This window comes from Chroicocephalus ridibundus, chromosome 4 (assembly GCF_963924245.1).
Source record: "Chroicocephalus ridibundus chromosome 4, bChrRid1.1, whole genome shotgun sequence".
NCBI classification, from domain to species: Eukaryota; Metazoa; Chordata; class Aves; order Charadriiformes; family Laridae; genus Chroicocephalus; species Chroicocephalus ridibundus.
This window is the reverse complement of record NC_086287.1, coordinates 92,009,946-92,037,767: the sequence shown is the minus strand read 5'-3', so window position 1 is coordinate 92,037,767 and position 27,822 is coordinate 92,009,946. Positions and strand designations below refer to the sequence as shown.

The window sequence follows — 27,822 nt, the reverse complement described above, 5'->3', positions numbered from 1 at the left end:
TCGGTACAGCCGGGCTTTGTGCAAACTTCCCCTCTCTGCCAACGCACCTCGAGTCTAGCTTGCAGTAACCCTTGTTATTCTAGTCCGGGATTTATCTGGCGAAGGGCTGCCAACGGTACCGAATCATGCGGTCGATTTTTGTAATGAGGACTAATGAGACCACCGTACTTATTTTCCCTCCCAACCAGAGCCCCAGCTGGAACCGGCATCCCCGGAGGTGCAAACCTGGTGTATTCATCCCCTGCAAAAAGTCCTCCCGCCTCCCCGCTCTGCCCTCTGAAGTCACACCCGTGAATCCAGGCTGGTTTTGTTGTGCTAGGCAGAGCTGTGTTTACACGACTATCCATCTATTACAGGATATTATTTTTCCAGTGGAGAATATTTCAAATATTTCCAATGAAGGGTTGGTTTTTCCCAGCCCCCCCCCCCTTGCTTTTTTTATTGGTATTATTAAAAATAAAAGAGGAAATAAATAAAACCATGCCACAAAAATCTATGGTAAAGTAAGAAAAGCAGGGAAAATTGAGAATTTAGGGATGAAACTGATGCTGAAATGTGCTCCAGTACGGGATGGCCCTGGTTGATGCACCAATACTAGTCAGAAATCTTTAATTACGTACAACATTTTCTAAAATTCCTTGCATGTGCCTTAATTTCACACTCCTTTACGTACATACTTCATATGAAGACAAAGCAAGAGAATCCTTTAAATAACTAAATAAATAAATAAATAAATATGACAATGATAATTAACTTCAGAATACAGTTTTGCTTTCTGAAAGTATTTCATAAACACTAAGGGCCAGATTTATTGGTGTAATGGCAGGAAATCAACGGCATAAAGAACAAATTCAGTTGCAGGAATTTTCCAGAATCACTGTTTTCTTGTCTGTACGTATCCTTTATGTACAATCCAAGATCTGCCACTAGCTCCCCGATTCGATTTTTTTAAATCCTTCGATAAATGGAAGAAGTAAAATCGTAGTTATCTAAAGAATAGTCCCACTGTTCTTGGGCTACCAAAGCCCTTGTGAAAGAAAAGCAATGGCTGCAGAAAGGTCATTACCAGGAAGCACACGAATGCCATCAATCCTCCTCTATCAGTCCTTCCCGACTGATAAGGTTCTCTTTAGACCCTTAAGTCAAGTTCTTCTTACCTCGATATCTTCAAGTGGTCACTTAGATGCTTCTGTTCTTCACGACTGTCGTAGCTCTGGAGGCAGGAGAGCGTGGCCTCATCGGCTCCATTAATAGTGCATCTTCTGCCAATAAAGGCCAAGGAAAACTGTTTGAGATAAGTGCGCTACCCCATGTCTGTATTTCAATGTTCACTCTACATTTATCGATGATATAAAAGTGCCCAGTTTTGGCCCATACAGAGAATATGAAGTTATCTCCTCACCACCTCTCTCCATGAATGGCATCATTAATTGTACTTGCACTCTACTCGCTCATAGGTACAAATGTGTGTTGGGGCACTAGGGTGAAATGTACTCAAGACTGCAACACTTAATTTGAGATTTTTCTTCCTACTTACTTATTTCAGCATCTATTTACGGGATTAAGCAACCCGGGATAAAATTTTTAACGATATTGGATTCTTTCCAGCTCCCCGTTACAACAACATCTGAATACCTCATTGCTTCTAAACATGTATTTGCCTAACGAGAGAGATGAAATGACCCTATTTCACGAGGGGGGAACTGGGACACCGGAAGCTAACATGAAGATATTCGGCTCAAATACGTGCGCGTGACTGAATTAGTGATACAGACTGCAAATACTGCTGCTTGCGGAAAGAAAACCTAAGTACCTTGTTTGGTCACCCCCAAGAAATAATCACAGCGTCAGAAAGCGTGTTGGCCTCAGCACCACATTTTAACTGGAGATTTCCCCTTTTTACTTAGCCAATATACCATTTTCAAGAACTATCCCACGCGGTTCAGAAGTCGGTACACAGGAAGGGACAAGTGGTATGAATGAAGGCACAGAAAGTTGTTCGTGAAGTCAGATACCTTTAAAATTAATTTTGAGCCCGTCTTATTTTTCTCTTTATCTTTAAAAGCAACACTGAAGGGAGAAAAAGGTCTTGAGCCCTTTCATGTAATAAAGGAACAATGCAGGTTTGGCTTACGTAGGGAAGAGTTACATTTAGTGCAGTGAAATATTCTTTGCATTTCTCAGAGCCGCTTAAAGAGCTCGGAAAACCCATCTGATTAGGCACTTTGCAAAGAAAAAAAAAAACCCTTGTTTGTTAAAATGGCCTGTAAACGTCAAATTAAAGATTTATGACTCATAACGGAGCACAAATAAATAGCTGGCTGCATACTTAGAACAAATTCTTTTTTATTGTGCAATTAATATTGCTGAGATTGCTATTTAAAATGTGAATGAATTTGTCTTTCTGGTTCGCGCATTATTGGTAGCAACGTTGAGGGCAGCACCGAAAACATTTGCTGGGATGTAGTTTTGGCAAAGGGCAAACCCTGGGATGCGAGAGGCTGGTTGAATACCCTGCGCGCTTGGAACCAGTCTCTGCGGCACTGAGAGCGCTCAGCTCTGCCAGCAGACATGACCGTCGGTCCAGTTTCATCCTGTTTATTCAGCTAGCAAATATGTAGCGAAGGTGGGACTGACTGTGATCTAATTCTTCTGAGAGACACTTGCGAAATTATTGCCAAAAGAAGCAACGAGAGGCATTGTTGTGAAGAGCCGGTAGGTCCTTTGTCAGTCGTGCGAAGGTTGTCTCGAGTGACCATACAAGCCAGGGGGATGCTGCCCGCAAGGTCCCGTTTTAACAGCACTCGAACACATATCTGAAGCTCAAAGGCATGTCAAACCGTTTGCTCGCGGTTAAACACGTGCTTAAGCAATTTTCTACACGACGCTTGCTGAATTGGAGGTCAAAGAAAAGTCAGGCTGCAGCACTTCCAGTGTGTTTCTGGACAAATTATGCAGGAAATTAATTGATAACTATTTTGTAAACAGCAGTCAAGGGTTGCAGCTGACGTAAATCAGCATTGCTCCATGGGTTTTGAGGATGGAGAAGCTGGCTCAGTCTTTCAACTGGGTTATCCACCAGATAATTAAGAATAAAAAACCAGATAATTAAGAATAAAATGGCAAAACCGTTGGATCTCCCGTGCGTGAGCACGCAGTTGCTTTAGACTATGCCATGTTACCATAGGGACTTTTATATGTCATAATGCAACTGCATAATAAGTTTTAGAACAAATAGTCTTTCACATTTACATCGTATTGTCCGCCTAGAAATTCATCTCAACCAGATGTAATTCAGAAAGTGGAGGCGGGTTTCATGGTTATTGGTTACATCATCCAAATCCACTTGAGAAACAGTTGGCGAACGTCAGAGTTTGGCACAGATTTGGAAAATTTCATATCCCTTTGGCGGAGGAAGCTGACTAGAAATATTCGGTGATCAGATTTTCAAAGACGTTGAACCTCTGCAGCTCTTCACATTCCCATAGCAGTGTTCCAGGGTTTGACACGGCTGAGAATCTGTTCGTTATCATCAATACGTTTCTTTTATGACTCCCTTAGAAAAAAACGAATGTCTCCAAAATGCATCTTCCAGAGAAGAAAACGTGGCCAGCTTCGCCTGTGCCCTTTAGGAGCACGCGCAACTTAAATTCATGTTCATGCCAGTCCATACGTACCGGCACCCCCAAAGCACTGCCTGACTTTACAGCCTGTACCAGCCCGAAACTTGCAGTTCTTCCTACTCTCTTGTTTATACAGCTATTTTTTAAGCATGTAGCTTTATGAGAAAAATTAAGGATTTGCCCTGTGAGCTTAATTTCTTGCCCTGTGGATTTGCGTATGATTTCCACAGCATCCACTCCAGCTTTCCCTTTAAGGAGGACATTAAACCGAATTTCTGCCTCTTAATTATTTTCATGAAACATACCGGAAGTTAATATTTTGGGAGACTTTGTCTCATTGATGGAATTTGACAGAGGGATACACAGATACAACACAGACACAACGGTTGTGTAAGCCTCAAATCCCTAAGGAGACCAGCTAAAAACCACTTCGGGAGGCGCAGACTCACGTATTTACAAGCAGTTGCAGAATTGCAATTGGTGGGATGTCAGATGGGCTGTGCAGCTTTGGCTTCAGCCAGGTGCGGGCCGTCTGTAGAAACGAGAAACAAAATCGACGTTAAGAATGTGTGAAATGGGAAAATCAGAGCTTTCCGCAATTTATAATTAGGCCAGAAGAGATGATTGCGCGCATCTAATCCGCCTGCTCGATATGCTGCGCGCTCCTGTTTCTCTGGGACATACGTTCTGAAAAAAACATCCAATCGTATTTACAAATGTCCACTGATAACTTTGCCTTTTTCCATTGCAATTTTTTTTTCTTTTTCATCATAATCAATTCTTTCTTTTCTATTATGACTTGATTATAAATATGGCATTTTGGCGATAGGCGACAGAACCGCTCTGGGCCAGATGTGCTGGCTGCTTATGAAGGGCTTGGCCATAGGATGTTAGCGGTTTAAAGTAACAGGAAACCTGAGGAATATCATAAATCAGGCTTTTCTGACTAGGTTTTTTGTACAGAGTATAACAAAATGTATTGAATAACTTAAGTATGTGTGAGCCTCCTGCCTACCAAATTACTGGGGTCTGCCAGTGGAAAGCACGCTAATTTGATGCTGGCCTCAAACAGAAAATTGTTCAACGAAAGTTAGGTTTCAGCGTTTTAACAAAAAATCAACTTGGAGTTCAGTGTTAACGGGAGCCTAAGGATTTAACTAACCGTAATGAAAACAAAGAGAGACAACATTCTTGACTTTCTAAGCCCCAGAAAAGACTTCTACTTCTGGATCCCAACACAACATGAGGGACAAAGCACGTACCAAAGGGTGGGTTTTCTTTCTTTTCTCTCTACTGCCATGGATTTCATAAGGTCATAGGTTGACATTTTGTACTTTTCCACACTTCTATTGACTTTTATTAACAATAAACAGGAGGTACTGGGCCAAAGTCATCGAATCCATGACAGAGTGTTTTAAAATATTAAGCCTCCTGCATGCAAGGACATCGGAAGGGGCTGAGCTCAGAGGTCCTCTCACCTGGTGTCCTGGCTCTGTCCTGGCCAGTGCGGGGCCCTTAAGGAGAGGTATGAGAACCACATCTGAGCTATTCCCCACTGGGGAGTTCTTTCCAAACTTGATGGACACAATCGATCACATTTCAGTGATACCCCTGGAGATAAATCTGCCTACGGCAGTGCAGTTCCTGGTCTGACCAGGTAAAATTAGGTATTGCAAATTGGTTCATCCAAGGCCCTAAATAAAGATGATCTATTCTTATAACTCTATTAAACATTGCCTGTTTCTCTCCCAGGTCTTCTCTACTCTAATTAAATAAAGGAATTACGAGAAGCCAAATGTATTTTTTTCCGTCTCATAACCATTCTTTTTTTGGGGAGGAAGTAACTCTAAACTTCCTTCAGTCTCCTCCTTTTGACCGTTTTGTGGAAACAGCCGTGACATGGTGATACATTCTTGTTCCCTAAAGCATGGGTCCCACATCAATGCCTTAGCATCTACACCTTCTCAGATGCCCATGTTTTCCCTTTCAGAAACCACCGCAAAGTCACTTTTAAACTCATTAAGTTAATAGAGTTACAGTGAAATGGCCCAAGTTTTACCATTTCCTCCATACTGTAGATGGTTTTTGGTCAATCTGAGGTGATCTCTTTCCTGCCCTTCCTCTCTCCTTTTCTCCGTGGTGTTGGTACGTGATATACATGTACATAGACCTCCTCGTATACCAGCTTCTTACGGCTGTGAGAGCAGTTAATACATTAAAAGTTAGAGAGAGCTCCTACTTGAAATGTACCCGCAAACTTTAGTCCTGGACCATATTTCTTATACTTTTTTTTTTTTTAATATATATTTTGGTTTCTGGCAGACATACAGTGAGCGAGTGTGGCGTGCAGCGTGCAGCGTTTCCCAGACTGTGTAGCTTGGCACCAGAAAATAATTTCTTCAGAGTTCAAAACCTGTCAGGATGCTCTCTCGAAACCGCTCCACATTTAAGAAGTGTAACGCTAAAATGTCACTTTTGGAGCCCAAACCGGAGTGCCTTCAGCTTTCTGATTGGCAGAAAACTGACGGTTAAGCTCCAGGGAATTCCTACTACAGCTGCAAACTTTCAAAAATACTTTGCTGCTGCAAAAACTATAGAGTGTGGTTTAAATGAACAATATGCCCTCTTCATACCTCATCACCAGAAAGAACACGCTTTCGACTTCAGCATGAGCGACCCGTGGTTTGATTTTATTTTTTTTTTCACCCACACGAAACAGGTTACGCAGTTTTTAGCTCAGTTTCTACCTGTCACACAAAAAAGACTGTATTCCAGACATCTCAGGGAGGAGGAAGAGATGATGCAGATGTTTGTGCAGATGTTTGGATCCTGTTCTCTTAATGCTCTATGCAGGACAAATTTAACCTCCTTGTATGCCTTGCAGAAGACTAGATCACGGCCCTATTCCATCCCGAGATCTCAGAGAAAGCCAAGTCTCTAGCTAATATGTTTATGTGACATTCTGAGCTTGGCTCTCCTCCACCCTTGTGGGCCAAATCCTAATATGACCCAGTGCTCTCTCACATCAACTGGAGTTTTGCCTGAATAAAATATAAGCTAAAACCAAGCAATGCCTCCAGGTTTCAGGCCAGCGATTCCATTTCACAAAAACTCATTGTATTATAAAAAGATACATCGGCTTCAGCCCACTGCAGGGCTGTTGGTTTTGGGGGTTTTTTTGGGTTTTGGGGTTTTTTTTTGTGATGATTTTTAAAAATCAGAACTAGGAGAAGGTAGGTCTTCTCCTCCCACTCCTGGGGCTACACCCTTCCCTGAACAAATCTATGCTCAGTGGGACTTGAATCCTCCTCGAGCCACTTACGTCTCCAGGGGCCAGAGCTGGTTGGCACCCTGCCCTGTAGATAGAAATATCCGCCAAACCGACAGAAAGATGTCTCCTGAGGTTGTCAGGGGCTGGGTCAGGTCCTATTTACTTATAAACAAACCCCAGGTTTTATTCCAGTCTTATTTTAACGTTTACTCCTACATTATCTCCCTGCACTTCGTTCAAACCCGAGAAATGACTAATGGTTTTATCGGAACAATCCTGACAAGCAGCATAGGAAGAGCTAAACAGTCTTGGAGAAGGAGATGACAGCCCTCCAGCTGAAGAAAGGCTACTGGAAAATGCGCGGGCTCAGGAAAAGCCTCAAGCACTGATTCCCGGTGGGCGTTGCATGCCTTGGGTTTACCTGTTGCCTCTACTGTGTCCACACTCGTGCAGCCAGTTCTGGCCATACATCTCATGGTTCCGGATGCCTAGGTTCTCTGGACAGCTGAAGGCTGCTGTGGGACTTCTGAGCTGTCCTTTGCAGGGAACTGGGAGTAAATTTGCTGGAAGACTCTCTTCCCCTTGCACAATACATCAACCCCAGTCCAAATTAGCAGAGACCCCAAGCTTGAACCCACTGGCTGGATGAGTTGCTTTTGGTTGTAAGGGTTAAAAACCTTGAGATGGCATCACCTCTTTGGATGGACCATGGGTCTGTAGGCCAGGAAACATTATGTGTGTGGAGATATCCCTGACATGTTGGGTGTAGTTTGGCAAAACGGCCTGTGAGTGGGAAGATGTGTCCCCTTGCATGGGGGTCGGTTTCCCCCGAGGCTGGATGAGGCACAGCTTTCCTGCTTTCTGAGCACTCTCGCCAGCAATACTTGAAATAATTATGAGCCAAACGAAGACAAGAAACCAGTCAAATTCATCTTTGATGTCAGTCTCTTATACATGTATTTTGGAGGTGCCGTTGAGTCTCTAATCACAGTGCTTCAGCGCTTTAATTGTGCCTTCTGCTTTTGAAACACATTACAGCCAAATGAGTGAGTAATCATCACAATCCCATGAATGAGCCGGATAAGTAAGACTGCGCATGGAGGAACCGAGAGAGAGAAAGAGAGACCACACAGCAAGTAGTGTGAGCCATGGGATTAGAAATTGGGATTTCTTTTTCTCTATGCGCAATCCACGAGGCCATGCTACCCCGTATGATCTCATGAAAGAAGTATATTTTCCATCTGCAAGGAACTCCTAACAGTATCAGCTAAGTGCAAATTAGTATGATCATTAGCCACTCTTTGAATGAGACGGCTGCCAGGAAGCCTGTGTGTATGTTTGAGGAAGAATTCCTAATGTCTGTGTGTCTGGAGGAGTATAAATTCTTCTATTCCCCTCCAGTAGCCTAATTAGATTTTACTCTGTTTATTAGAAGAGTTCAGTTGCTAGCTTAACATGAAATAAAATCCCCATGATTAAGAAGTCACGAGCAGTAAAGCTTACAGTATGCTGTTAGAAATTTTCCTTTCATATCAGCAACGATGAAATCCTCCAGTGTTAAACAAAGTGAAAGCAGCAGTGTGTTTAGATCCAGCAGTCGGGATCAAAACAGAGCGTCAGGGAGGGAGGGAGGGTGGGAAGGGGGTATCATGCCATTCAATCGGTACTTGAAATGAGAGAATTACTGGAAAAGTTGCATTTTTAAACGCATGGCAGACTGGAAGAAACATCCTTCTTTATGGATCTTCATTGTGAAACACAGCCAGGAAAGATGCTCTCCTGTTTGAAAGGATGTTCTTCAGCTCTCCTTACCTCCTTCTGTAGACACAGCAGTATCAGAAAAGCCACGGGTGGTAAGAAGGTGGAGTAATATCTAGGTCTAAGTCTATTTGAACCTCTTCAATAGATATCTAGATCTAGGCCCTGCAGGGTTTGATGGCCTCAGTGATATGAAATAGCCTCCAGTGGTATCTATATCCATCAGGAAATTTTTCTAAAGTGATGCCTGGTCTTCACCTTGCAATAAAAATCCATGGAAGGCAAGAAGATGATTGGGGTAGGATCAGATACTTGCATGAGAAATGCAGATGTCTATGATGAGCAGCTAATAACCACCAAGATTTCTAAAGCTCAGAGTTTGCCTCCCAGTTTCCAGATCTGTGGTGGCACTGAAACACAGGCATGCATCCCTCAAAACCTCCATGTAACAGTTTAGGTACTGAAGGCTGGGGAACCAGGAAAGAAGGCAGATATTCTGTTTCCACTGGCTTTGTTGAGAGCAGCTGGCAGCGTGTCACACACAAAGTCATTAGCAACCTGCAACGAGGAATTTTCCAAATGGTTTTTGAGTTGATGACCTCAAAATCCCACTCAAAAAATGCCTCCGTATTCACTTACCTGTGGAAAGAAAAATACAGAGTGTTTTTTCTTTCCCCTAATAATCTGAGAAAGTAGCCTTTAATTGCAAGGCAGGTTATTCTTCTAGAGGACCCCCATTACAAGAAGCAGCTGTGTCTAGTGTAGGTTTGCACCGATGCTGGGATGCACCCACAACCTCCGAGTCCGGGCAGTCCCACTGGTAGAGGTAACCTGATCTATAGTCACAGACATGATGGAATCCTACTTCTCGTTGATCATTTAGAAAGACGTTAGGGCCAGAGTCGGGGTGCAAATATGAGGACAAGGTAGGAAGCCCGGTGTGGAAAGCAAAATCTGGAGCCTGAAAAAGAAAAAAGCAAGCTCAGAGGAGAAGGCTAGGAGTCAAGGGAAGAAGGAGACTTGAAACCTAAAGCCTTCCCAAAAAAGCAAAGGGATTTGTGTAACCCAAGGGACTAAAAGTACATTTTGGCCCACGATCTGGTTTTCCTCAGCACGTGCCCAGCCACAAGAGTCCATGTGGTTCTTCTGTTTTCCCAAGTCTTTCGAAATACAGATGCAAGAGTCTCGAATCCCTGCACATCCCTGCATTCCTCAAGAAATTGGCCCACCAAGTAGTTGTAATTCAGGATACCACCATACACCCACGTGTAAGATTCCTTAACAACTATGCACATTTTTAGGCTCAAATATTTTAGAATTGTTTTCACTGTGCCTGAGCTGTAATTGGCTCAGCTTCCCAAGTGTTGGATCATCTAACTAGAGTGATTTTTGACTCGGCGCCCAGGCACCATATCAAAACATTTATCAATTAATCATAAAAAGTAACTAACATTGTTGTCCACCCAAGAAAAACTGTCACTTACAGACTCATGTATGTTATTCCTTATGAAAGAGCTGCTATATAGAAGTTGATTTCCTGCACAGACCAGGTGGAAAATCTGCTAAAGGCAGAGGTCAAATCTAGTTTAATTTTATACCCTTTGTTAAGAATGTTCTCTCTCTCTCTCTCTCTCTCTAAAAAAAAAAAAAACCAACCCAAGAAAAAAAAACCCACCCTTGTGTTCCTTTCCAAGTTTTCTAAAGTTAATTCATGTGGAAGAAAAAAAGATTAGGATAAAATTTCAAATATTAAATTCAAATGCAGGATTAATGAGTTTTATTTCAAAGCCCCAGAGGTTGTCTGGAATTTAGGACATTTTTTTAGTAGCAGACACGAGACATAGCCAGATGCAGTCGTGTTTTGGACCAGCTCAGCACAAATTTAGCACCTTGAAGGAGAAATTTTATGTCTGTTTTGTAAAGCAAACATTTCAACTTTTCCAAAATCCATTGTCCAGAAGATATTACTGTCGCATTGGATGAAAGAATGGATTTAAAATAATGCTGACGTGTTGCTCTAGCACATAGTAATTGCCCCCCCCATCGCCATCACTGTAAGTGATGTGGGTCCTCTGCCCCATGCGATACATGCATATAATTCTTTTTATTTTATTTTTTTTTTTTAGTAGCGTGAAGCAACCCAGATAAAAAAAAAAAGAAAAACGAATTAAACCTTTTTCTGAAGCCAAATTCAAGACAGTCCTCGCAACGCTCCGCAGGAAAGAGCTTTTTGCAACTTGGTTTCTTAAAGACCAGCAGGGAACGGCTTGGCAGAGGTACAAACACAATTCTTCTCACGCCCTTACAGATAGCATGGCAAACCCATGCTACTTCACTTCACACCCGGTCCCTGAGGCAAAGGAGTTATAGGCCAAACCCGTCCCTTCATTAAAAGATTTATCTTTTTTTTCATCGTGGCAAAAATTAACAGCATTCAACTTCCTTCCCAAACAGGGTTGCTCCCAAGAAGCACCGAAGAGCGGCAGTGTTTCAGGTCACCATTGCTAGTCTGTTCAACTGAGAGAGAAATTCTCATTTTCGGTCAAGACCGCACTTTACTGGTGACTTAAGAAAAGCTGGGAATACCTGTAAAGCATAGCCTGCGGATCCAAAGCAGGTTTTCTGGCCCACAGTGTCTTTTGGACAGCCAAAAGTGTTTAGCGTTGGCCTGATTGTGCTCTGCCTGAAATCGAAGAATAAAATCCCTGTTGAGTTCAATGGAAGAAGAAGGTGGCCAACACTGAGTTTAATGCTTTATACATCGGCACTGAAAACTTGATGGGAGAGGACCAAAACCTTGCAGTGAACACCTTCAAACATTGGAATCTTGTCTTGAAAGATTCCAATTATAGCAAGAAGAAAACACTAGCGTTTCAGTTTCAGATTCTGGCTTTTCTTCAAATTGACATACCACAATCTGTAAATAGAACCAAAACTGAAAAATCATTCTGTTTAAATTCCTTCTTTGCCTTAGAAGTCCACCTCACTTACGGAGAATCAATGTAATTAGCTGTAACATGAACAGGTAATTAGGACCTGGTGACAGGCAAGCTTCAGATGAACTATTCTATTTAGAAAAGCACTCACAAATGTTTTTTTCTGATTTCTTTTTGAGCTGGAAATTCTACAAGAACAGGCTTTCTTTTCTCCCCCCTTCCCCGGTACAGAACAAAAATACTCCATGGAAACAGCTTTGTTTCATGGTAGTTCTGTTTATGGTCCCCATCAAAGCCAGTAAATGTTATGGCACAGAAAAATATTATGCAAAATAACAAAGGTACGTAAAACCCTCAAAGTTTTCTTTGAGTTGCAACTAAATTTTCTGGTCAACCACAATTTTATCCCGTCCAATTGCTCAGAATCACATCCCATCTCTAACCCTTTTTAACAGTGATGGAAGTTTGGATTTGAAGCTTCATTTTCAAGTGGATTTCTTTCATCCATTTGATTTTGGACAGGACGAGAGAAGATGGGTGTAATTGTCAGGCATTTTAGATTGTGACTGCCTTGAGCTCTTCTGAATGCAATGCCGAACCACCACCAAAGGAAGGGAAAAGCTCTGCAAGGCGGTGGCAGCTGGACTACCTGCCACCAGATTTCACTGACATGAGGCTAACGCCTCTTTTGGGTCTTTCTCATCTCTGAACTCAGCCCCTGACATTCTCTCGGCGTTTTAAACTGAAAAATATCTTAAAAGTCAAAAATTTCCACAAAACTTGGTGAAGACTTGGAGTCTTGCCTAGTTTAACAGACAAAGCCACGCTATGTGGTATCGGGGGCACAAGTCTATGTTCCTCTTTGGCTTTACTAAGAAATATTGTGTTCCTAGACACTGCTTTGCACGTATACAATCACTATCAACACTGTACAGTCTGACCCAAAACACTCGTGTCCAAAAGTCGCTCCCAAATCAGTTGCATCACTATGACTTACTGTGCAAGGACAGCTGGAGACTCAGCCAAAGGAAGCGCTAGCCAAAGGAAACCAGCAATAGCTGAAACGTGTCCGATGCACCAACAGGATGTGAACCCTACACAATATCTTCCTTTTTTGAGAACGTATACTCTTAACACAATACAAATATTGGGCTGTGCTCCCACCTGGACTGTGCCAGTACCTCATAAGGCTGCTTAGCTGAATAGATTTGATGGTTTTCCATTCTTGGCCTGGGCTTCAGCGTGAAATATTCCCACAGTCAGATGCTCATTTACGCAGTGAACAAACAGCGAAGCACCCCAGTGACCAGAAAACAGCCACGCACGAGCCAAACCTGGGACCGGGTGGAAGCCTGCTCGGTGACCAGTTGCTCCACACCTGGCTCAGGGGCTTGGGGATTTCGTACACGGTGCCGTGAGGTTTTATGGGCACTCCATCTATCATTGCATTGAGAAAAAAAAAAACAGCAAAAAGAATAAAATGGAGATTTTTATGGGCCTAGGAGGAGCTAACCTGGAAATATCATTGGCACAAATAGAGCTGTTCAGCAGACAATAGCACTCCGATATTGCCACAATTCTGTTTACCCAAACGCGGCCATCCTCGTTGTGAATTTCCCACCCTCCTGGTCCCCAGCCTGGTGAACGTCCCCACCGCCCTCCGGCTGGTGGAACACAAGCACTGCTGGGATTGCCGTGCCGACAGTTTTATTGCCTCCCTGACCTTGCTATTTTTAAAGAAACAGGTTATCTCGGTGATATAAACACATCTTCCTCATGCAGTTACATTATCCCATTGCAGGGAGCTGGAGCCTTTGGTCCTCGCTCACTTGCACTGTCAAGTCAGCTGCATCAGGCGCCCAGGAGCTTACGGCACTGGTTTTACAGACAGCTGCCTACACCGACAAAGGGATTTTGTCTTCTCAAATCACTCAGACAATACAGCTTTAGATGTCTTCTTCAAACCTAGTTTACCCAAATTTCTAGAAAGAGTTAAACCACCCAGATTCTGACAGCCAAAGCTTAAAAGAACATCGGTGCATCCTGGCGGGGGGATGAGGGGAGATGCTTACGTGGGATGCTGGACTGAGCAGGGACCTGTTAAATGTACGCTCTTACTAGAAGTGAGAAAGTGCAAGTGCAGGTTTCAGCGCATGAATGATTCGCAAGTGCGATAAGTAGGGGAATGGCTAAAAATGGCATTGTAAAAAGTGGCATTGCCCTCCCGCTTTGAAGGTGCTCATCGCAAAACGAGAGCGGACAGAATGGCTCGACGCTTAGCTAGGGAAAATAACATATTTCAGCTGGCTGAGTGATTTATTAGAGGCGGTGTCTAGATTATCTTTTCTGGGACAGGGATGGACATGGTTTCAGAGAATTTTAACAGTTTGGATTAAATTAGAAAAGCACTTCATGATTTAGGAACTATTTATCCAAGATTCTCTGTATGTAAACTATTGACTCAGGAGGATACGAATAAAACGGAAAATGTCACGGTCTCTCTCCAATTCTAAAATTTCTGCCTCCAGTCCCAATTCCATAAGCAAAGAAGCACCCACAGCAAAGATTAGACCAGCTCCGTCAGGAGGCCTGTCTTCAGCTCCCATGAAAACAAAACATCTTTTTCAGTCCAAGCTGGAATGGGGAAACTAAAGGGGAAAAAAAAATAATGAAATTCTTCTTGAACTAATTCAGTCTGAACACGGCCAAAGGTATCTAAACTGCTCCAGATCATTTCTCCAATCTCTATTCTTGTTGATCCCAGTATCAAGAAGGTTGTGAGACCCTATCACAAAACTGCCTGGAAGATTTCCGTGGTGCCTCTAAGCCTGCGAGGAAACCTTGAGGGACACGCAGTAAAGGAAGGGGCATCCTCTCCTATTCCACTACTACTGTTTAGCCCTTGGGAATGGGAAAAGAGCCCTACGGATCGCTAAGCACCTATGTTCCTTTAGACGAGATGGAGATAGGTGCACCTGAGGCCTCCAGGGAGTAGCCAGTGGGTGTAAAACCGCACAGTGACACCGTTCCCATAACGTCAGAGCAAGAAGAGGTGGGTTAGAATGAAAACGCAGCTCAGTTGCTCACCGCTCACCCTTCCATTTTGAAGGAGTTCAGATAAGCAAATTGAAAATGATGTCATGGCTCCCACAGGACACTGCAATTTGTTGCCATTTGCCCAGCCAGAGTACAACTCTTATTAGCGTGATATAACACAGTAGTTGGGAACTCAATAGAAAAAACAAAGCTGGAATTTAATAATAAAAAAACCCCAACTTATAGCTTTTAACTCCTTGCCCTTAACACGCAGAGCTACTGTGAGTGAGCGCCTCAAACACCAAAACTCTGAAGACCAAAGAATTAAAGTAAATGCAATCAGCAGATTACTAAATACCAATGGGAAATTTAGAGCTATAGAGCAAAATCCCAGAGCATTAAAGGATTTACCGCTTGGCATTGATGAGAAGCAAATCTTTGGCTTTCCATTTCTACCCTTAATTAGTAACTGAGGTTTATTTTAGTCTAAACTAAGTCGCAAAAGATAACACGCCCCAAAAGAAAATAGAAAGCAGTGCAATAAACTTCATAAAATGCCTTATTAAAAAATAAGAAGAAAAAGGAATAGACTCAAATGGAAAATCACATTTCCTTTTGTTTTCTTGTCTTCCCACCCATACTCAGCGCTTTTCTAATAACATTCAGCTCTTTGCTGGAGAGGTTACCGAGGGTGGTAACAAAGATAGCTTTTGAAACCCAAAAGGGAGTCTCCCTTTTAGAAGGGACATTTGAGGAGCGTTCTTGCTCCTTCACAGCTTGGTTTTTGAAAGTTTGCTGTCTCCCTGCCCAGTTCCCAGGGCCCCTCACTGGAACGAGCACCTGAAATGGATGATCCGTGCTCCCACAGAGCTTCGGCCCTGAAAAAAAATAACAACTGTGTCAAATGGAGCGGTTTTTTTTTTTTAATAGAGACACTTTGGGACAGGGGGAAAGATACGGTTCTTCTGGTTAATCAGGAGATCCCTAGCTTGGTTATCTGACGTGCCCACCTGCCGTTTGCCCCGCCGGTGGCGTACCCCCAGGGCACCCCGCTTTGCTGGCCCAGCCGGGCTAGGCTGGAGCGCGCCCGGCCGCCGAGATGCTCCAGGGATGCGGTGTCTGATTTCCTAGAGCTGCCATACAGACTCCCGCTGCGGCATTTCGAGCACGGCTTTCGCCGAGGCTTCAAGTAAAGCTGTGAAATACAAGCAGCTTTCTTCGGAACAGGCAAAGAAAAAAGAGCCCGTGAGTAAAATGTGAATAGATACATAATAAAGAGCCCGGTCACAGACAAAGCATCTGCTTCAGCAAGAAAGAAGCTGAAGGATCATCTCCCTGCTGTTACCCACTCCCTGCTTTCCTCCCTTCCCCAGTGAACCCAAGAGTACATTGGGTTCCCGTAAAAATTTACTATGGAGGGATCCGAGTGCGATTCCTGGGCTGAGGCTGAAAAGCGATGCCCAGGCATGATGGAGTAATGAAAGGGTGGCATGTTAGTGAGGTTAAGGCAGGGAAAGTAGACCCATTTAAGGAGAAAAAATTTAGGAAGATGCCCTGTCTGTGTAGGTACAGGCTCAGTGTATCCCTAGGGTACCAAGACAGGCAGCAAGGCACATCTGAGCTGCTTGTTTCTTTGTCTTCCACAGTCAAAGGAAAGCAGGACATAGGACTGGAAGGGACCTCTTGAATCATCTGATATATCTCCTTCTACGGCAGGTACTAGGTCAAACGGTTCTCATCGTAAACTCACTAAACTCCCTTAAAAAAAGCGATTCGGTTATTTGCCCAGTCTTTACCCACTGCAGCTGCACCAGAGCTTCATTTCAACATCTTCTGCTGCTTTCTACTCACCTGCGGAGACCGTTAGGAAAGACGAGAGAGACATGAAGGAATCTTAAATAAAGGGATTAAATACTTGCAGCACAAAAGCCAAGGTCAGCAAGCTTTGTCCAAGAGTTAAAATACTCATAACAGGCTCATATGTGCAACAACATAACCTCTTGATTTATCTGTTTAGCTTGGGATGTATCACGCTGAATGCCAGCGGGGTCACTTCTGTGCTAAGCCCAGTGGATAAAAGATTATCTTTTGCGCAAGCCCAACCTATTTACCTCTGTTTCATTGCATTTGCTGGCTTCTCACCTTGGTCCTAAGTTGTCTGGAGCCCAAAATGGACCACAGCATAACCGCAGTTGTGGTTTTGAGTTCCTTTGTCTGTCTTTGGAGGCTGAGATGGTGGGACTACATGCTCTCTCCTGCCCTTGTCCTCCTTTCTGTCTCCTGTCCCTCTCCTCTACAGTCGCTATGACGTGAAAGAAAGAGCGATGCTGGCTCCACTGTCATCTCTTTGGCCCAGGGTTGAGCCATAGTTCAAATATTATTTCTAGAAGTCTTGCCTGGAGTTCAACTTCACCTTGCCAAACATGGCCATAAATTTCCCTCTGCTCGCCTTCTTCTCCTACATTACACTGTGGTTGGACTGAGCTTGCCCAAACCAAAATTGTTGAGGCTCTGCTAACCCCCAGTGTAAACTGGCTGGTGGGGAGATCAAAACTGGGCCCACCTCATGCGTTTGCCAGTTAGCAAGGAGCCAGCAGACATGTGCATTATCAGCTGAAAGAATTAGAGATATGCATCTGAAAACGAACGCTGACCATAGTCATATCGTTGCAGGAGCTGAGCCTTGAGGAAAATCATCAGGTACCATGCAAAGTCAAATCACGAGTAAGCTCCCTTTCAAGTAGTTCATTCTGGGAAATAATAAGGAAAACAAAACCAAAAACAAACCCATGACTTAATTAATTACTTAACAAGCGGTGGTATTTCAATTATGGTCATCCATTGGATCCTTATTATCAAGGTGAATTGTGGTGTACTCATCTCAAGGAGTCGATGGGTGTCTGCCCATCTGAGTTAGCAGTTCCCTTCATCTCAGCGCTCGAGCAGCTCATGGTCTTTAACGCATTTTGCTTTTGTGACACCTCTGCTGTCGCCAGGAGGAACATGATGGACGAGCGTGGCAGAGCCATGAACTGGGACTACATCTCCCGTCTTATGGGGTGCCCTGTGCTAGCTCAGAGAGACGAGAGAAAGCAACTCCCTCACTTGTTTTTTTAATTTGTTAAAAAAACAGCTCCATATTCCCAGGGGCAAATGTCAGGAATAATTGCATGCAAATTGCGCTGGAGTCATGCTAACGCACCCATTGCCACCCAAGGGCTCCTGAAGGGTTAATATCGAGGGCTCGCAGGAGTTCAGTTAATTTACAACTGGAGACCTTTATCATCTCACACTGACATTGAGGGCTCACATTTCGCACTTAATTACTTGTTCAGCAATCACGCCTGGAAGAGATAGATGTGTTTCTGTGTTTAGCCCATGCAGCTGTGAATTGTTTATTTACTTATCGTCAGGCCGGGAATGGCTGTAATTTAAAGGTTCAGATCTCTGCTACCCTGAGCGGTGCAGGTCTTCCTTTAAACACTTCCATATTGCCGCGGTGGAATTTCGCTGGAGATGCCCGTCTTCTCCTCCCGTTCCGGGTAATGGGCCAGCAGGTGTTACTGGTTACCGGCGACTGTGATTATTTATGCTAAACAACCGCTGCCAAGTTCACAATCATAACGAAGGATCTGCAGAGATAAATTTTGGAAGGTAAAAAGCAGGCCAAGAAGATGAAGCGAGATGAATTCCAGTAACTCAGCTTCTGGGGAATGACTCGATCCCTATCTCAGGGCTGGAATAGTTGAATCACGGCAGCTTCAAACAGTGGCTCACAGCAATTCATAGGCCAAATGGTGTAATTACAATTTAAGCTGTCAAATGGTGACCAGATGGCTTTATCTTTCACACCAGAGGCCTAAGAAGTCGGTAGGTGTGACCTTTCCACATACCAATCCACCTGCGCGGCCCATGAGGTCTGCCTTCCCGGCGCGCCCAGCCATGTGCGCTGACGCCCATCCTTGGCTTTGATAATTTTCGAGCAAAGCCGTGTAAAACCAACATCATGGGTGTTCACAGGGCTCCCGGGTTGCATCACCCTCAGATGCCAAGGCAGCACGCACCAGCAACGTCGTCGCACTCCACCACCGCACACGGATGCAGAGGGTTCCTGGAGCACAAAGAAGTGAGGACGCCCCCCATTATTCCCTGGGCGGAAGAAAGAATTGTGCAAGGCAAGAGAATCTCGGTTCAAGATGTATATCTCCGGAGGAAAGCCGGTGAAACTCCCTTCCAAGAGGGAGTAGCCAAAATGGTCCGTCCGTCCGGGCATCGCCAGCTCATGTAGGCAGAGCTGCCATGCCAGAATGCCATACTGCAGCTGTCCTCGCGACGGGCGTGATGGAAGAAGGAGGCTGAACACGTCACCTAAAATAGCCCGAGGTAGTTCCTGGGGAGTCACCCTGGGCAAACCCCAGTCCAATTTCCCAGCAGAGCCCCGCTCCCGCGGTGGGGTGCTCGCTGGGGAGAACGCCCTCAGTACCCGTCCCATCGCCAGGGGCGGCTCTCCCCAACCTCCAGGACAACCCAGCCTGGTCCCGCACCAGCCAGACCCCTCAGGAAAGCACACAGCTTTGCAGCAGGTCTCAGATTAGAGCAATATTAAAACTAACGACTCTGGGGTTGATGCTGACCCCGGTGAATTGTCCCTGCGGGCAGGTGGAAGGGCTGACATGCACCATCGGCAGCGAGTTTCTGCCTCAAGGCTCTTGCAGAAGCCAACTGCTTTCCATTTAAAGAAAAGCCTTTCCTGTCCCGCGTTCTTATGAGAAACACACATTTCTCCCAGTCCCAAGGTTATTTCTCTCTCACAGACGAGGAGAAGGGGATGCAGGCTGACAGGGAGCATGGCAAGGACGGCTAATGCAAAGAGGTGGTGCTCGCTAATATTTTTTTCTATTATCATTTTCTATTATCGTCACCACGGCTGCTCTAGTGAATTGCTGATCTCTAAAGACGGAGCATCATTAGAACGGCTTAATAATAATAACACTTAAGAAATAACAGATCAGAACGTTCTCTCTTCGAAAAAGTGTAAAAGATATTATTGGGCATACACAAGCAAACAAAAACGCAGATAATTCCAGGGTGCTTTGAATTTTCTCAGAAGCAGAAATACAGTCTTACGTGTCACTTCAGTAAAGCCCAAGAAAGAAGAAAAGAACCGAGATAGGTATAATTGAATTACACAAAATCCTGGAATTTGATGAGATAAAGTTACCAGTAATTCTCTTTAAAAAAAAAAAAAAAAAAAGAGAGAGAAGATGAAATTAAAATGTCAAAAGAGCAGTGAGCTGCTTAATTGAACATTCAGTCTTTGGGTGCGTTCACGGTTGTGTTGGCAGTGCATCCGCCGAAGTAAAAACGCTACAAAATGGAAAAAAGAAAAACCCAAAAACAAAAAAAACAACTTTTACAAAGGACTGAAATGAACAGCTCAGAAACGCCGCGGGATTTACAAAGGAGTGGTGCAAGGCAGAAACAATTAGATGCAACAGCTGGGCCGGTAACAGTCCCCTATGTCCAAGCGCGCTGGGGCTGGGAAGGGGCTCTGGGGGCTGGATGGGTGCGGGTGGCACCGACGGGTTGGACCCAGCCAAACGGAGAGAAATATTTGTTTCTTTCAGTGTTTTGCTGCGGTTCTTCCTTTTTTAATTTTCGCTTCTGCTGACTCTGCTCCGACGGTGCGCGGGGGCGCAGCCTCAGCTTAGGTAGATGGGGATTTTCAGTCAACACTGAAAACTTAACTCGGATGAATCTCGCCCCGATTTGACAGATATAAAATGACAGAAGGTAACTATTGGCTATAAATAAGCTTCCCAGGCCGTCAGAGGAATTATTGCCCCGCGCAGAGATTAAAGGCAATGGGTGCAACGAGCTATTTCGGAGGCAAGGGCAGAGGGGAAGGGGAGAGCATCCCTTCTGCTGGCTTCAGTCGGGCTTTTCCCACACTTCATGGGAAGCAAAAAAAGTTCACTGAGAGCCGGGGGGAACCCGAGGAGGCAAGGTGGGCTGGGAAGAATGTGCCAAGGTGCTGCTGGGTGCCATCGGATGCTGGCCAAGATGTAAAAAGCACAGGGGGAGAGGGAGGACCCCACATTGCTCTGACACCCGTATTATTTTTGCCCCATACAGCACAGGCTATTGCAATCGACTGGCTCAGAAATAATATCATTCTTAAACGCATTTTTTGCACCAGGCTTTTGTAGAGGGGCACTGGAGAAGACAAGCTTCTGCTGGGACCCGAGGGCAGAGGGGGGATCGCGCGCTCCGACAGTCGCTCATCACCGTCCCACGTTTCAAAGAGATTTTATCTGCCTGGCATGGAAGATTTCCCAAACTGTTCATATTAAGAGCGGCTTTTGATGCCAGCAATGAATATTACTATATTACTGAAAGGAATCAAAAGCTAAAGTGCCTGCGTGTACAGTTAATCTATCCAAACAGAAAATGTTTCTTAAAAAATTACGGCACTATTTTTACAGCAAACCTCAGCCAAACTCAAAACTGAATAAATATAATACGTTCTTTTAAAACCAATTTATTTTTTTAATCATGGGCAAAAATACTTTCCTTGCTTTCATTCATCAGCTAATACTTCCCCCCCCCACCCCCCCCATATTCGTGCCGGCTGCACGTGGGAGCCCGGAGATTTCTGCCTGGGACGGGATTTCTGCTTCGGAAACGTTCGGATTGAAACACCTCCCCGGGCTGGTGGGAAGGCGGATGCGAGCACGTTAAGTTGGCATCACGGCCAGCCTGGGGGTTTTATCTCTTTATAACAAAACCATAAATAAGGCAAGAACATGCCTCAAAGGGGCCAGTAGTGACGGGAAAGGCGGCCACCCCAAAGCCCTGACCCACCAGGAGCCCAAAGAAAGGCAAAGCCATATATATGTTTCTATAGAATTATGCACCGGCATCTATTCCTGCTGACGTGCTGTCAAGGCAAAAATACAGAGTATTACTGTCATTATTAATGTATCTCCATGTTATTAAAAACTGGCCCGCATAGTCGTTACTGCAATGTAATTTTCACTAAGGTAGCTTATGCAGAGTTTGGCCCTTCCATGGCTTTTATTACTATTATTATCATCATCATCATCATTATTATTATTATTATTATTATTATTATTTTAACTAGAAGGACCGCGCAGAACTTTTCCCGGAGTTTTTCAGTGTTTATTTAGACTTGCATCATTGCCCAAGACCACAATTTGAATCTCTCAAGCCTCATCCCACGATCTTTCACTCCCTTAAACGCTGCGCGTATTTGATTCTCTCATTAAGAGGGGTCTAACCAAACAATTTGCAGCCTGCAAGTACCCGAAAACGTAGTTAAAAATTACTAGAGGAGACGGCACTGGGTGATGAATAGGCAAGCGGGGTATCCTGACCCCTGAGAGCTTACACATCCCCTTTTTGTTTGTTTGTTTGTTTGTTCTGCTGAACTTTCCAGGAGTTTCAGCTGCCGTCAAACCTGGGGCCTTATCGTGCTGGAAAAAGCCGCAAAAATGCTTTAAATACTATCACCGCGTTGACCATTTGTGTAGGGTTTTGTCGTTTGTGGTTTTTTTTTTTTTTTTTTTTTAAGAGGGGATGATTCTGGCTGCAAGCTGTTACAGCAAAATCTATTTCAGTTGCTGCCATCTGATTTCCCCGTATGAAAGAGAAACTGTGTTTGGGTGCCGTGCCGTGCCGTTCCCCCAGCGTTTTGCCCGCTGCTTATTCTGCTGCCCTGCTAAAGGTCAAAAGCAGGTAACGCGCGTTGAAATTTCCACAGACCGGGGTAAGCTCTGAGGCTGTTGACTTTGATATCAGTTTTCTTCCACCCGGGGGAAAAAAAGGGGGGGGAAAAAAAAAAAAAAGAAGAAGAAGAAAAAAAAATCACTCCAGCTCCTCATTGATTTTTCATGGAAATTCAGCAATTTCTCCTAGTTTAAGATCTGGTCTCTGATTTCTCCCTGATTATCATATCCCTCTGCCCCCAAAATGAAGTCCCGCTTTGTTTCAGCTCAGGATGATGATATCCCTATTACTGCGCCGAGCACGGGGCAAAAAATTCCAGTTTGCGAGGGCATTGGGGATGAATGACAGAGGCTACTTGAGGGGAGGAAAAAAAAAAAAAAACCAAACAACAACAATCCCCTAATAAATGCACCTTAATAAAAAGGAAAAATAATGACAGAAGAAGTTGCACGGTGCTTGAAAGGGGAATGTAACGTGCCTGTGCCTTTGTGCAGAGGATGCTAACCAGCTGAGCCCGGCGGAATTAACCGCCGTTGGCACTTTAAATGCTCCTTTTGGAAATCGCACTTTGCTCCGGCTGCGCTTGTTTGGTTTGAGCTGACTGTCGCTCTCTCCCCTGGCTTCAGCCCTTCGGCTTTTAGCTGCAAACTCGTACAAGGGGAAAAGAAAAAAAAAACCAAACCAACCAAACAAACCGATTTGCATTTCTATGACTTTAGATAACACCACACGAATTGCTGGAAGGTAACCTGATGGACACCACGCCGCCACCACCACCCCCCCCAACTCAAAAATGACCTTTAAGCAAACACAATCTTGGTCATCAACATGCTTAATTGGTGCGGAACTGGATTAGGATGTTCCCATTGGGCTCCCGAGAGTCGAAGCAACTTTTCTTCAGATATATCTCTACAGATGTTGGTATTAATTCACCCTCTTGGGCTCTTGCAGATGTTACAGGGGAAGAATTTAAAACCTACATTTTAAAATGTCTCTGGGACATTAATACTCAATTTATTATTGCTGGAGTCTAGAAACCTAAGGCATGAGAACGGAATTTTTTTTATTGATAATCATTGACTCACATATTCAAATAGAAGTGCCATTATGTGCCCACTACGTTAAAAGAAAAGAAAAAAAAAAAAAAAGTTTTTGAAAAAACTTCAGTTGTCAAAATATCCAGAATATTCCCTCCCATGAGAGCCCAGGAAAGCAGTATGGGTTATTAAAGAAGTCCAACAAATCAGACTTTTAACATTTGCTCAGATAATTAACCAGGGAAAGAAAGGTACAGTAAAGAAGGTTAAAAGCTGGGGGGGGCGGAATTGGACCCTGAGAAAATTTCACAGCCTAAAATAAAAATAATTTTTTTTTCTAGATAAAACAAAACAAATGCTTTGAAATCTGTTTAGCCATTAGGATGCGTAGATATTTCATCTCATATATATACATTTCCGATACAGCTTACCGGTCATAACTTTGACAAAATATACAGCTCAGTCTTTGTGAATCAGGATGTTTTAAAGCCATTCAGGGAAACTCCTTCTTTAAACACAGTGGCTTGAGATGAAAATACAGATTTAATTCTTTAGAACATTTTTTTCCCAAAGGAGTATAAATGTGAAGTCTGCCCTTTAAATTAAATGACAGCAAGAAGCCAGGGGAAAAAGCAAAACAAAACAAACAATAGCAAACAGTTTGAGACTGATTCTGCTCTTGCTAACCTCATTGTAAATAAGGGACTGGCTCTAATTTAGTTAATGAGATTTCACCAGTGTAAATTAAATTAGGCTAATTATTTTATGATTAAAACGAGCCCTGTCTTTGCAAACAAAGTAGATTTTTTTTTTTTTTTTTTTAACAACCAAAGGATTTTTTCAAATTCGAAAAAATAAATGTTGGCATGAGATGTAAAAGCAGGACTCCCGTGCACAAAATGTTACTGCGAGTAGAAAAAAAATATTTTTCTTAATTGGTTTATAGTTAATTCTTTACAAAAAAAAAAAATTACTGATTTTTATTATTTAAAATTGCATCTATCATCTCTCAGATCAAAACCGATTTGTGGTCTATGCGTTAAGAAAGTGGTTTTCTCTTATTGTCATCGTGTCTCTGTGCAGGACGGGACATACCCACGAGTTGTGAGTGTGTCAAATTCATCTGCCAGCGCACGCAGCCACCTCGCAAGGCAGGGCTGGATTATCAGGTGTTTGAACCTTTAGAAAACACGGAAGGGTTGTGTATAATCTGTTATACATTATGTTGGATTGTTATGTTTTTTAACTGATGTAGAGTAACCAATTATTTTTATAACACCTCTAATTGCATAAAAAGCAGATACGACGTGCACCGCTCAGGGCAGGAGAGCACTGATTTTCATTCTTGATACAGAAACCTACCCGATAAAGTTATTAAACTGTGTGTTGATAAAGCAAATTGTCCTATAAGTATATAACAAGTGCTGAAAAGATAAACACGCTTTCAATTGCAGCGCGAATACGTGCCCCGGCAGCAGGAGGTGACCAGTCCCCGACGCCGCTTTCTCCCTCTCGCACCGCCAAAGTCGCAATGCCACCTAATGGAGAGCCCGCACCTCGCACCACCCCAGCCGGCATTTCTCCTGAGAGCGATCTTTGCTCAGCTTTAACGGCTTTAAAAAAAAAAAAAAAAAAGAGAGATTTACAAAGCAATAGTTTCAATGGAAGAATAACAAAATCCCGTAGCAGAGGCTGGACAAATATTTTGACTGCCTTGCTAGATGTCAACACTTGAAATGAGTAGCGTTGTCTCAACCCATCCCTGTCTCATCCACTCACGATGCACGTGGCCCCTAAAACACGAGTTTTGGGTTTATACGGGGTGTACAGCCGATGTGGTAGCTTAGATTTATTATCTTCATAGAAATCCCCCACTCCTGTTAGGCACAAAACTCGGAGACGTGACCCGCAATGTGAAAATACCCTCAGCTGCACGAATCCCCGCTCTCCGACGCGTGGTCGTGACATGCTTTCATCTTCCCCATCGCTCACACCCCCCGCGCCCTGGCTCACGCACCCAGAAGCCCACAGGCACACGCGTACACGGCGGCTCACGCGTGGCCGTTCGCAGGGAGACGCGCGTGGAGGAACGGAGACCGGGGAGCAGAGACAGAGAATAGATACGCCCTCGCCTTAAACTGCACTTTGCATGCTGTAGCCGCTTTCTGCAGCATTACAAACCCCCATGTCTGGATGCGCCTTCCCAGGAATGATTTTACGTACACATCACTGATGCAGGCACGCATCAGTGCCGACAAATGTGTACATGGTTATCTATATGCAGATATATATTAATATAAAGGCGAATTACATGGCATTTTCACTGGCGCAGGAAATAAAGTTTGACCAACTTTTAGGACCGACTCCCAAACCAGGCCCTAATTTGAAGATGACTTAAGATTTGCACCCTGGTTAAATACCATTGGACGTAAGACTATCAGTTTGGGTTTTTCTCTCCCCTTTCTGCCCTGCAGCTGAACAAAGCACCATTCTCTCCGGCTCCGATATATTTTCCTTTACACTGTACCCAGGATTTTCCTCTAATTTATTTCTGTAGGGCCTGATCCAAAGCTCCCGCTGATTTCGGGAGGTTTGGGATAGGGCCCTGCGCTTCTTCAGCTCCTGACCTCCTGCAGGCACATCTGAGGTCAGTGCTGATTTGAATGATAAACATCAGGCCACACAAAAATAGTCTGGAAGAGGGGTTTGGGGGGAAAAGACAGTAATTGTGTACTATGCTAATGCCAAGGTTTGCATTCCCCTCCACCACCACCTATTTCAAGCACATTCTAGTATGGTAAGGTTAGGGGTAAAAATCAACTGTAAGAAAGATACGGTTTGAAAAGCATGTTTGAAAAGATGAAAGGCAACAGTTAAAGCCAGCAGGGAAAAAACAAAACAAAACAAAGCAAAACCAAACCAAAAAAACAGTGCAAAGGGTAGCTTTGCTGCTCTCAAAAAAACCCAGAAAAAAATAATCGAAATAATAGTAAAATAAGCTCAAACAAGCCCAACAACAGAAGACACGAAGCAAATGCAAGTGAGTGGAACAGATTTCCGTGTTTACTTTTCTTTCTGCAGTTGGATCCCTTGTCGTAGCCACAAGAACTGAAAGGACAGGACATGAAATGGGAAATAAAAGACGGGGGGGGGGGTGGGGGGGGGGTGAGAGAAGAAAGAAAAAAAAAAATTTAAAGCGGTTTAAGGCAAAGGAAGCAAATCCAAAGGCTCCAGGCTGGGTCAGCGGAGCAGCAGCTCTGCAGAGCGGCGGTGCCTCTTCCCCCTTGCCCAGGCTCTGTCCCAGGAGCCCGGCGGGTTTTTCCAAGGCACCAGCTCGGAGCGGGGAAGGGGATGGTGCAAACCTCGGGCTCGCAGGGGAGGAAGAGGAAGAGGAGGAGGGTTCGGGGACGGGGAGAGGGAAGAGAAAAAGTCCAGTACATACAGCTCGATGAGTCCACCAGCCCCCAGCCTCCGCTTCTCTCTCTCTCTCTCTCTCCCTCTTAAGTCAAAAAGGAAATGCGGTTCTTTTTCTTTTTCTTTTTTTTTTTTTTTTTTTTTTTTTTTGCAGAATCAGAAAATGAACCATCAGGAAGTTGGCAAAATCTCTAACTAAACAATCGGTCGAGGAAATGCAACAAATTCGCGCGGGCCGTGCGCTTTGGCAGGGAGGGGAGCGAGGGCCGGCGGGCGGCGCGCAGCCCCGCGCAGCCCCGCGCAGCGCAGGCAGGGCAGGACGCCGCGCACCGCGGGCTGTGCTCCGACGCGCCATCCCCCCTCGCTGCTGCACTTTCACTCATCCCCCCCGGCGCCAGGTACGCGGCCGCGGATCCCCGGCATCTCCCGCGGCTGCGGCCGCCCCAGTTTTGCTTATTTCGACGGCTGCGGCAGAGCGCAGGGCAGGGGCGGGGGGTGCCGGCCGGGCTCCCCCCCCAACCCCCGGGGACTGCCTGCCCGGCAGAAATACCGACATCAGCCCGTCCGTCCCCAAAATGGGCTGAGAGGCGGCTCCCCGTACCCCCGCGCAGGGCGCACAGCTTTTTCCGAGGAATTATCCTCCCTTCCCACGGGCTGGGAATAAGCAGGCTGGAGAAACGAGCGAGTTCCGCGCTGGTATTTCTTCTAAAAATGCGTTTCGCACAAGGATGAGTGTAGCAAGGAGAAGTTTGGGGTTGGTTTGTTGGTTTTTTTTATAATTATTATTGTTTTCTTTTCTTCTTTTTATTTTTTTTTTTATTTTTGCACAGCTTTCCATACGTTTTCCACAATACACCCTTTCCTCCCTCTTTTCTGCCCGTTTAGAAATGACGGTCTCCGCCTGCTGATACGGACCGAAAGGCTCCCCCCACGCCCCCCCCCCCCCCCCTTTCCTTACGTAAAACAAACAAATACATGAATAAATAAAAGCTCCGTGC

At 44.5% G+C, this 27,822-nt stretch overlaps 1 long non-coding RNA gene across 1 annotated transcript; it reads right to left on the bottom strand.

The window, feature by feature from the left end:
* Positions 1-2,379: 2,379 nt before the first annotated feature.
* LOC134514609 (uncharacterized) lies at positions 2,380-26,904 on the bottom strand. The gene is made up of 4 exons (XR_010070753.1): positions 26,853-26,904; positions 11,239-11,335; positions 9,292-9,613; positions 2,380-4,155 (listed from the first exon to the last, which is right to left on the bottom strand). It is a non-coding gene; the product is annotated as an uncharacterized LOC134514609 (long non-coding RNA).
* Between the last annotated feature and the right edge of the window lie 918 nt (positions 26,905-27,822).